Here is a 10,894-nt window from a genome sequence, read left to right as displayed (position 1 = left end):
AATAATAACTTGAACAAAATAATAAAGTAAGACTGTGACACAATAATAACTTGAACAAAATAATAAAGTAAGACTGTGACACAATAATAACTTGAACAAAATAATAAAGTAAGACTGTGACACAATAATAACTTGAACAAAATAATAAAGTAAGACTGTGACACAATAATAACTTGAAACAAAATAATAAAGTAAGACTGTGACACAATAATAACTTGAACAAAATAATAAAGTAAGACTGTGACACAATAATAACTTGAACAAAATAATAAAGTAAGACTGTGACACAAAAATAACTTGAACAAAATAATAAAGTAAGACTGTGACACAATAATAACTTGAACAAAATAATAAAGTAAGACTGTGACACAAAAATAACTTGAAACTAAATAATAAAGTAAGACTGTGACACAATAATAACTTGAACAAAATAATAAAGTAAGACTGTGACACAATAATAACTTGAAACTAAATAATAAAGTAAGACTGTGACACAATAATAACTTGAACAAAATAATAAAGTAAGACTGTGACACAATAATAACTTGAACAAAATAATAAAGTAAGACTGTGACACAATAATAACTTGAACAAAATAATAAAGTAAGACTGTGACACAATAATAACTTGAACAAAATAATAAAGTAAGACTGTGACACAATAATAACTTGAAACTAAATAATAAAGTAAGACTGTGACACAATAATAACTTGAAACTAAATAATAAAGTAAGACTGTGACACAATAATAACTTGAACAAAATAATAAAGTAAGACTGTGACACAATAATAACTTGAAACAAAATAATAAAGTAAGACTGTGACACAATAATAACTTGAACAAAATAATAAAGTAAGACTGTGACACAATAATAACTTGAAACTAAATAATAAAGTAAGACTGTGACACAATAATAACTTGAAACTAAATAATAAAGTAAGACTGTGACACAATAATAACTTGAACAAAATAATAAAGTAAGACTGTGACACAAAAATAACTTGAACAAAATAATAAAGTAAGACTGTGACACAATAATAACTTGAAACAAAATAATAAAGTAAGACTGTGACACAATAATAACTTGAACAAAATAATAAAATAAGACTGTGACACAATAATAACTTGAAACAAAATAATAAAGTAAGACTGTGACACAATAATAACTTGAAACAAAATAATAAAGTAAGACTGTGACACAATAATAACTTGAAACTAAATAATAAAGTAAGACTGTGACACAATAATAACTTGAAACTAAATAATAAAGTAAGACTGTGACACAATAATAACTTGAAACTAAATAATAAAGTAAGACTGTGACACAATAATAACTTGAAACAAAATAATAAAGTAAGACTGTGACACAAAAATAACTTGAAACAAAATAATAAAGTAAGACTGTGACACAATAATAACTTGAACAAAATAATAAAGTAAGACTGTGACACAATAATAACTTGAACAAAATAATAAAGTAAGACTGTGACACAATAATAACTTGAACAAAATAATAAAGTAAGACTGTGACACAATAATAACTTGAAACAAAATAATAAAGTAAGACTGTGACACAATAATAACTTGAACAAAATAATAAAGTAAGACTGTGACACAATAATAACTTGAAACAAAATAATAAAGTAAGACTGTGACACAATAATAACTTGAAACTAAATAATAAAGTAAGACTGTGACACAATAATAACTTGAAACTAAATAATAAAGTAAGACTGTGACACAATAATAACTTGAAACAAAATAATAAAGTAAGACTGTGACACAATAATAACTTGAAACAAAATAATAAAGTAAGACTGTGACACAATAATAACTTGAAACTAAATAATAAAGTAAGACTGTGACACAATAATAACTTGAACAAAATAATAAAGTAAGACTGTGACACAAAAATAACTTGAACAAAATAATAAAGTAAGACTGTGACACAATAATAACTTGAACAAAATAATAAAGTAAGACTGTGACACAATAATAACTTGAACAAAATAATAAAGTAAGACTGTGACACAATAATAACTTGAACAAAATAATAAAGTAAGACTGTGACACAATAATAACTTGAACAAAATAATAAAGTAAGACTGTGACACAATAATAACTTGAACAAAATAATAAAGTAAGACTGTGACACAATAATAACTTGAACAAAATAATAAAGTAAGACTGTGACACAATAATAACTTGAACAAAATAATAAAATAAGACTGTGACACAATAATAACTTGAAACAAAATAATAAAGTAAGACTGTGACACAATAATAACTTGAACAAAATAATAAAATAAGACTGTGACACAATAATAACTTGAAACAAAATAATAAAGTAAGACTGTGACACAATAATAACTTGAAACAAAATAATAAAGTAAGACTGTGACACAATAATAACTTGAACAAAATAATAAAGTAAGACTGTGACACAATAATAACTTGAAACAAAATAATAAAGTAAGACTGTGACACAATAATAACTTGAAACAAAATAATAAAGTAAGACTGTGACACAATAATAACTTGAAACTAAATAATAAAGTAAGACTGTGACACAATAATAACTTGAAACAAAATAATAAAGTAAGACTGTGACACAATAATAACTTGAACAAAATAATAAAGTAAGACTGTGACACAATAATAACTTGAACAAAATAATAAAGTAAGACTGTGACACAATAATAACTTGAACAAAATAATAAAGTAAGACTGTGACACAATAATAACTTGAACAAAATAATAAAGTAAGACTGTGACACAATAATAACTTGAAACAAAATAATAAAGTAAGACTGTGACACAATAATAACTTGAAACAAAATAATAAAGTAAGACTGTGACACAATAATAACTTGAAACAAAATAATAAAGTAAGACTGTGACACAATAATAACTTGAAACTAAATAATAAAGTAAGACTGTGACACAATAATAACTTGAACAAAATAATAAAGTAAGACTGTGACACAATAATAACTTGAAACAAAATAATAAAGTAAGACTGTGACACAATAATAACTTGAACAAAATAATAAAGTAAGACTGTGACACAATAATAACTTGAACAAAATAATAAAGTAAGACTGTGACACAATAATAACTTGACACAAAATAATAAAGTAAGACTGTGACACAATAATAACTTGAAACTATATAATAAAGTAAGACTGTGACACAATAATAACTTGAACAAAATAATAAAGTAAGACTGTGACACAATAATAACTTGAAACTAAATAATAAAGTAAGACTGTGACACAATAATAACTTGAAACAAAATAATAAAGTAAGACTGTGACACAAAAATAACTTGAACAAAATAATAAAGTAAGACTGTGACACAATAATAACTTGAACAAAATAATAAAGTAAGACTGTGACACAATAATAACTTGACACAAAATAATAAAGTAAGACTGTGACACAATAATAACTTGAAACTAAATAATAAAGTAAGACTGTGACACAATAATAACTTGAACAAAATAATAAAGTAAGACTGTGACACAATAATAACTTGAACAAAATAATAAAGTAAGACTGTGACACAATAATAACTTGAACAAAATAATAAAGTAAGACTGTGACACAATAATAACTTGAAACTAAATAATAAAGTAAGACTGTGACACAATAATAACTTGAACAAAATAATAAAGTAAGACTGTGACACAATAATAACTTGAAACTAAATAATAAAGTAAGACTGTGACACAAAAATAACTTGAACAAAATAATAAAGTAAGACTGTGACACAATAATAACTTGAACAAAATAATAAAGTAAGACTGTGACACAATAATAACTTGAAACTAAATAATAAAGTAAGACTGTGACACAAAAATAACTTGAACAAAATAATAAAGTAAGACTGTGACACAATAATAACTTGAAACAAAATAATAAAGTAAGACTGTGACACAATAATAACTTGAAACAAAATAATAAAGTAAGACTGTGACACAATAATAACTTGAACAAAATAATAAAGTAAGACTGTGACACAATAATAACTTGAACAAAATAATAAAGTAAGACTGTGACACAAAAATAACTTGAACAAAATAATAAAGTAAGACTGTGACACAATAATAACTTGAACAAAATAATAAAGTAAGACTGTGACACAATAATAACTTGAACAAAATAATAAAGTAAGACTGTGACACAATAATAACTTGAACAAAATAATAAAGTAAGACTGTGACACAAAAATAACTTGAACAAAATAATAAAGTAAGACTGTGACACAATAATAACTTGAAACAAAATAATAAAGTAAGACTGTGACACAATAATAACTTGAAACTAAATAATAAAGTAAGACTGTGACACAATAATAACTTGAAACTAAATAATAAAGTAAGACTGTGACACAATAATAACTTGACACAAAATAATAAAGTAAGACTGTGACACAATAATAACTTGACACAAAATAATAAAGTAAGACTGTGACACAATAATAACTTGAAACTAAATAATAAAGTAAGACTGTGACACAATAATAACTTGAACTAAATAATAAAGTAAGACTGTGACACAATAATAACTTGAACAAAATAATAAAGTAAGACTGTGACACAATAATAACTTGAACAAAATAATAAAGTAAGACTGTGACACAATAATAACTTGAAACAAAATAATAAAGTAAGACTGTGACACAATAATAACTTGAAACAAAATAATAAAGTAAGACTGTGACACAATAATAACTTGAACAAAATAATAAAGTAAGACTGTGACACAATAATAACTTGAAACAAAATAATAAAGTAAGACTGTGACACAATAATAACTTGAAACAAAATAATAAAGTAAGACTGTGACACAATAATAACTTGACACAAAATAATAAAGTAAGACTGTGACACAATAATAACTTGAACAAAATAATAAAGTAAGACTGTGACACAATAATAACTTGAAACAAAATAATAAAGTAAGACTGTGACACAATAATAACTTGAAACAAAATAATAAAGTAAGACTGTGACACAATAATAACTTGAAACAAAATAATAAAGTAAGACTGTGACACAATAATAACTTGAAACAAAATAATAAAGTAAGACTGTGACACAATAATAACTTGAACAAAATAATAAAGTAAGACTGTGACACAATAATAACTTGAACAAAATAATAAAGTAAGACTGTGACACAATAATAACTTGAACAAAATAATAAAGTAAGACTGTGACACAATAATAACTTGAAACTAAATAATAAAGTAAGACTGTGACACAATAATAACTTGAAACAAAATAATAAAGTAAGACTGTGACACAATAATAACTTGAAACTAAATAATAAAGTAAGACTGTGACACAATAATAACTTGAAACAAAATAATAAAGTAAGACTGTGACACAATAATAACTTGAACAAAATAATAAAATAAGACTGTGACACAATAATAACTTGAAACAAAATAATAAAGTAAGACTGTGACACAATAATAACTTGAACAAAATAATAAAATAAGACTGTGACACAATAATAACTTGAAACAAAATAATAAAGTAAGACTGTGACACAATAATAACTTGAAACTAAATAATAAAGTAAGACTGTGACACAATAATAACTTGAAACAAAATAATAAAGTAAGACTGTGACACAATAATAACTTGAACAAAATAATAAAGTAAGACTGTGACACAATAATAACTTGAAACAAAATAATAAAGTAAGACTGTGACACAATAATAACTTGAAACAAAATAATAAAGTAAGACTGTGACACAATAATAACTTGAAACTAAATAATAAAGTAAGACTGTGACACAATAATAACTTGAACAAAATAATAAAGTAAGACTGTGACACAATAATAACTTGAAACAAAATAATAAAGTAAGACTGTGACACAATAATAACTTGAACAAAATAATAAAGTAAGACTGTGACACAATAATAACTTGAAACAAAATAATAAAGTAAGACTGTGACACAATAATAACTTGAAACAAAATAATAAAGTAAGACTGTGACACAATAATAACTTGAAACAAAATAATAAAGTAAGACTGTGACACAATAATAACTTGAAACAAAATAATAAAGTAAGACTGTGACACAATAATAACTTGAAACTAAATAATAAAGTAAGACTGTGACACAATAATAACTTGAACAAAATAATAAAGTAAGACTGTGACACAATAATAACTTGAAACAAAATAATAAAGTAAGACTGTGACACAATAATAACTTGAACAAAATAATAAAGTAAGACTGTGACACAATAATAACTTGAACAAAATAATAAAGTAAGACTGTGACACAATAATAACTTGACACAAAATAATAAAGTAAGACTGTGACACAATAATAACTTGAACAAAATAATAAAGTAAGACTGTGACACAATAATAACTTGAACAAAATAATAAAGTAAGACTGTGACACAATAATAACTTGAAACTAAATAATAAAGTAAGACTGTGACACAATAATAACTTGAACAAAATAATAAAGTAAGACTGTGACACAATAATAACTTGAAACTAAATAATAAAGTAAGACTGTGACACAATAATAACTTGAAACAAAATAATAAAGTAAGACTGTGACACAAAAATAACTTGAACAAAATAATAAAGTAAGACTGTGACACAATAATAACTTGAACAAAATAATAAAGTAAGACTGTGACACAATAATAACTTGAACAAAATAATAAAGTAAGACTGTGACACAATAATAACTTGAACAAAATAATAAAGTAAGACTGTGACACAATAATAACTTGACACAAAATAATAAAGTAAGACTGTGACACAATAATAACTTGAAACTAAATAATAAAGTAAGACTGTGACACAAAAATAACTTGAACAAAATAATAAAGTAAGACTGTGACACAATAATAACTTGAACAAAATAATAAAGTAAGACTGTGACACAAAAATAACTTGAACAAAATAATAAAGTAAGACTGTGACACAATAATAACTTGAACAAAATAATAAAGTAAGACTGTGACACAATAATAACTTGAAACTAAATAATAAAGTAAGACTGTGACACAAAAATAACTTGAACAAAATAATAAAGTAAGACTGTGACACAATAATAACTTGAACAAAATAATAAAGTAAGACTGTGACACAATAATAACTTGAAACAAAATAATAAAGTAAGACTGTGACACAATAATAACTTGAACAAAATAATAAAGTTAGACTGTGACACAATAATAACTTGAAACAAAATAATAAAGTAAGACTGTGACACAATAATAACTTGAACAAAATAATAAAGTAAGACTGTGACACAATAATAACTTGAACAAAATAATAAAGTAAGACTGTGACACAATAATAACTTGAACAAAATAATAAAGTAAGACTGTGACACAATAATAACTTGAACAAAATAATAAAGTAAGACTGTGACACAAAAATAACTTGAACAAAATAATAAAGTAAGACTGTGACACAAAAATAACTTGAACAAAATAATAAAGTAAGACTGTGACACAATAATAACTTGAACAAAATAATAAAGTAAGACTGTGACACAAAAATAACTTGAACAAAATAATAAAGTAAGACTGTGACACAAAAATAACTTGAACAAAATAATAAAGTAAGACTGTGACACAATAATAACTTGAACAAAATAATAAAGTAAGACTGTGACACAATAATAACTTGAAACAAAATAATAAAGTAAGACTGTGACACAATAATAACTTGAAACAAAATAATAAAGTAAGACTGTGACACAATAATAACTTGAAACAAAATAATAAAGTAAGACTGTGACACAATAATAACTTGAACAAAATAATAAAGTAAGACTGTGACACAATAATAACTTGAAACAAAATAATAAAGTAAGACTGTGACACAATAATAACTTGAAACAAAATAATAAAGTAAGACTGTGACACAATAATAACTTGAACAAAATAATAAAGTAAGACTGTGACACAATAATAACTTGAACAAAATAATAAAGTAAGACTGTGACACAATAATAACTTGAACAAAATAATAAAGTAAGACTGTGACACAATAATAACTTGAACAAAATAATAAAGTAAGACTGTGACACAAAAATAACTTGAACAAAATAATAAAGTAAGACTGTGACACAAAAATAACTTGAAACTAAATAATAAAGTAAGACTGTGACACAATAATAACTTGAACAAAATAATAAAGTAAGACTGTGACACAAAAATAACTTGAAACTAAATAATAAAGTAAGACTGTGACACAATAATAACTTGAAACTAAATAATAAAGTAAGACTGTGACACAAAAATAACTTGAACAAAATAATAAAGTAAGACTGTGACACAAAAATAACTTGAACTAAATAATAAAGTAAGACTGTGACACAATAATAACTTGAACAAAATAATAAAGTAAGACTGTGACACAATAATAACTTGAACAAAATAATAAAGTAAGACTGTGACACAAAAATAACTTGAACAAAATAATAAAGTAAGACTGTGACACAAAAATAACTTGAAACTAAATAATAAAGTAAGACTGTGACACAATAATAACTTGAACAAAATAATAAAGTAAGACTGTGACACAAAAATAACTTGAAACTAAATAATAAAGTAAGACTGTGACACAATAATAACTTGAAACTAAATAATAAAGTAAGACTGTGACACAAAAATAACTTGAACAAAATAATAAAGTAAGACTGTGACACAAAAATAACTTGAACAAAATAATAAAGTAAGACTGTGACACAATAATAACTTGAACAAAATAATAAAGTAAGACTGTGACACAAAAATAACTTGAAACAAAATAATAAAGTAAGACTGTGACACAAAAATAACTTGAACAAAATAATAAAGTAAGACTGTGACACAAAAATAACTTGAAACAAAATAATAAAGTAAGACTGTGACACAAAAATAACTTGAAACAAAATAATAAAGTAAGACTGTGACACAATAATAACTTGAAACAAAATAATAAAGTAAGACTGTGACACAATAATAACTTGAAACAAAATAATAAAGTAAGACTGTGACACAAAAATAACTTGAAACAAAATAATAAAGTAAGACTGTGACACAAAAATAACTTGAACAAAATAATAAAGTAAGACTGTGACACAAAAATAACTTGAACAAAATAATAAAGTAAGACTGTGACACAATAATAACTTGAACTAAATAATAAAGTAAGACTGTGACACAATAATAACTTGAAACAAAATAATAAAGTAAGACTGTGACACAATAATAACTTGAAACAAAATAATAAAGTAAGACTGTGACACAATAATAACTTGAAACAAAATAATAAAGTAAGACTGTGACACAATAATAACTTGAAACAAAATAATAAAGTAAGACTGTGACACAATAATAACTTGAAACAAAATAATAAAGTAAGACTGTGACACAATAATAACTTGAAACAAAATAATAAAGTAAGACTGTGACACAATAATAACTTGAACAAAATAATAAAGTAAGACTGTGACACAATAATAACTTGAACAAAATAATAAAGTAAGACTGTGACACAATAATAACTTGAAACAAAATAATAAAGTAAGACTGTGACACAATAATAACTTGAACAAAATAATAAAGTAAGACTGTGACACAATAATAACTTGAACAAAATAATAAAGTAAGACTGTGACACAATAATAACTTGAAACAAAATAATAAAGTAAGACTGTGACACAAAAATAACTTGAAACAAAATAATAAAGTAAGACTGTGACACAATAATAACTTGAAACAAAATAATAAAGTAAGACTGTGACACAATAATAACTTGAAACAAAATAATAAAGTAAGACTGTGACACAATAATAACTTGAAACAAAATAATAAAGTAAGACTGTGACACAATAATAACTTGAAACAAAATAATAAAGTAAGACTGTGACACAATAATAACTTGAAACAAAATAATAAAGTAAGACTGTGACACAATAATAACTTGAACAAAATAATAAAGTAAGACTGTGACACAATAATAACTTGAACAAAATAATAAAGTAAGACTGTGACACAATAATAACTTGAACAAAATAATAAAGTAAGACTGTGACACAATAATAACTTGAACAAAATAATAAAGTAAGACTGTGACACAATAATAACTTGAAACAAAATAATAAAGTAAGACTGTGACACAATAATAACTTGAAACAAAATAATAAAGTAAGACTGTGACACAAAAATAACTTGAAACAAAATAATAAAGTAAGACTGTGACACAATAATAACTTGAAACAAAATAATAAAGTAAGGACTGTGACACAATAATAACTTGAACTAAATAATAAAGTAAGACTGTGACACAATAATAACTTGAAACAAAATAATAAAGTAAGACTGTGACACAATAATAACTTGAAACAAAATAATAAAGTAAGACTGTGACACAATAATAACTTGAACAAAATAATAAAGTAAGACTGTGACACAATAATAACTTGAACAAAATAATAAAGTAAGACTGTGACACAATAATAACTTGAACAAAATAATAAAGTAAGACTGTGACACAATAATAACTTGAACAAAATAATAAAGTAAGACTGTGACACAATAATAACTTGAAACAAAATAATAAAGTAAGACTGTGACACAATAATAACTTGAACTAAATAATAAAGTAAGACTGTGACACAATAATAACTTGAAACAAAATAATAAAGTAAGACTGTGACACAATAATAACTTGAAACAAAATAATAAAGTAAGACTGTGACACAATAATAACTTGAACAAAATAATAAAGTAAGACTGTGACACAATAATAACTTGAACAAAATAATAAAGTAAGACTGTGACACAATAATAACTTGAACAAAATAATAAAGTAAGACTGTGACACAATAATAACTTGAAACAAAATAA

This window comes from Callionymus lyra, chromosome 4 (assembly GCF_982586985.1).
Source record: "Callionymus lyra chromosome 4, fCalLyr1.hap1.1, whole genome shotgun sequence".
NCBI classification, from domain to species: Eukaryota; Metazoa; Chordata; class Actinopteri; order Syngnathiformes; family Callionymidae; genus Callionymus; species Callionymus lyra.
The sequence above is the reverse complement of the archived record's forward strand: the minus strand, read 5'-3'. Positions refer to the sequence as shown.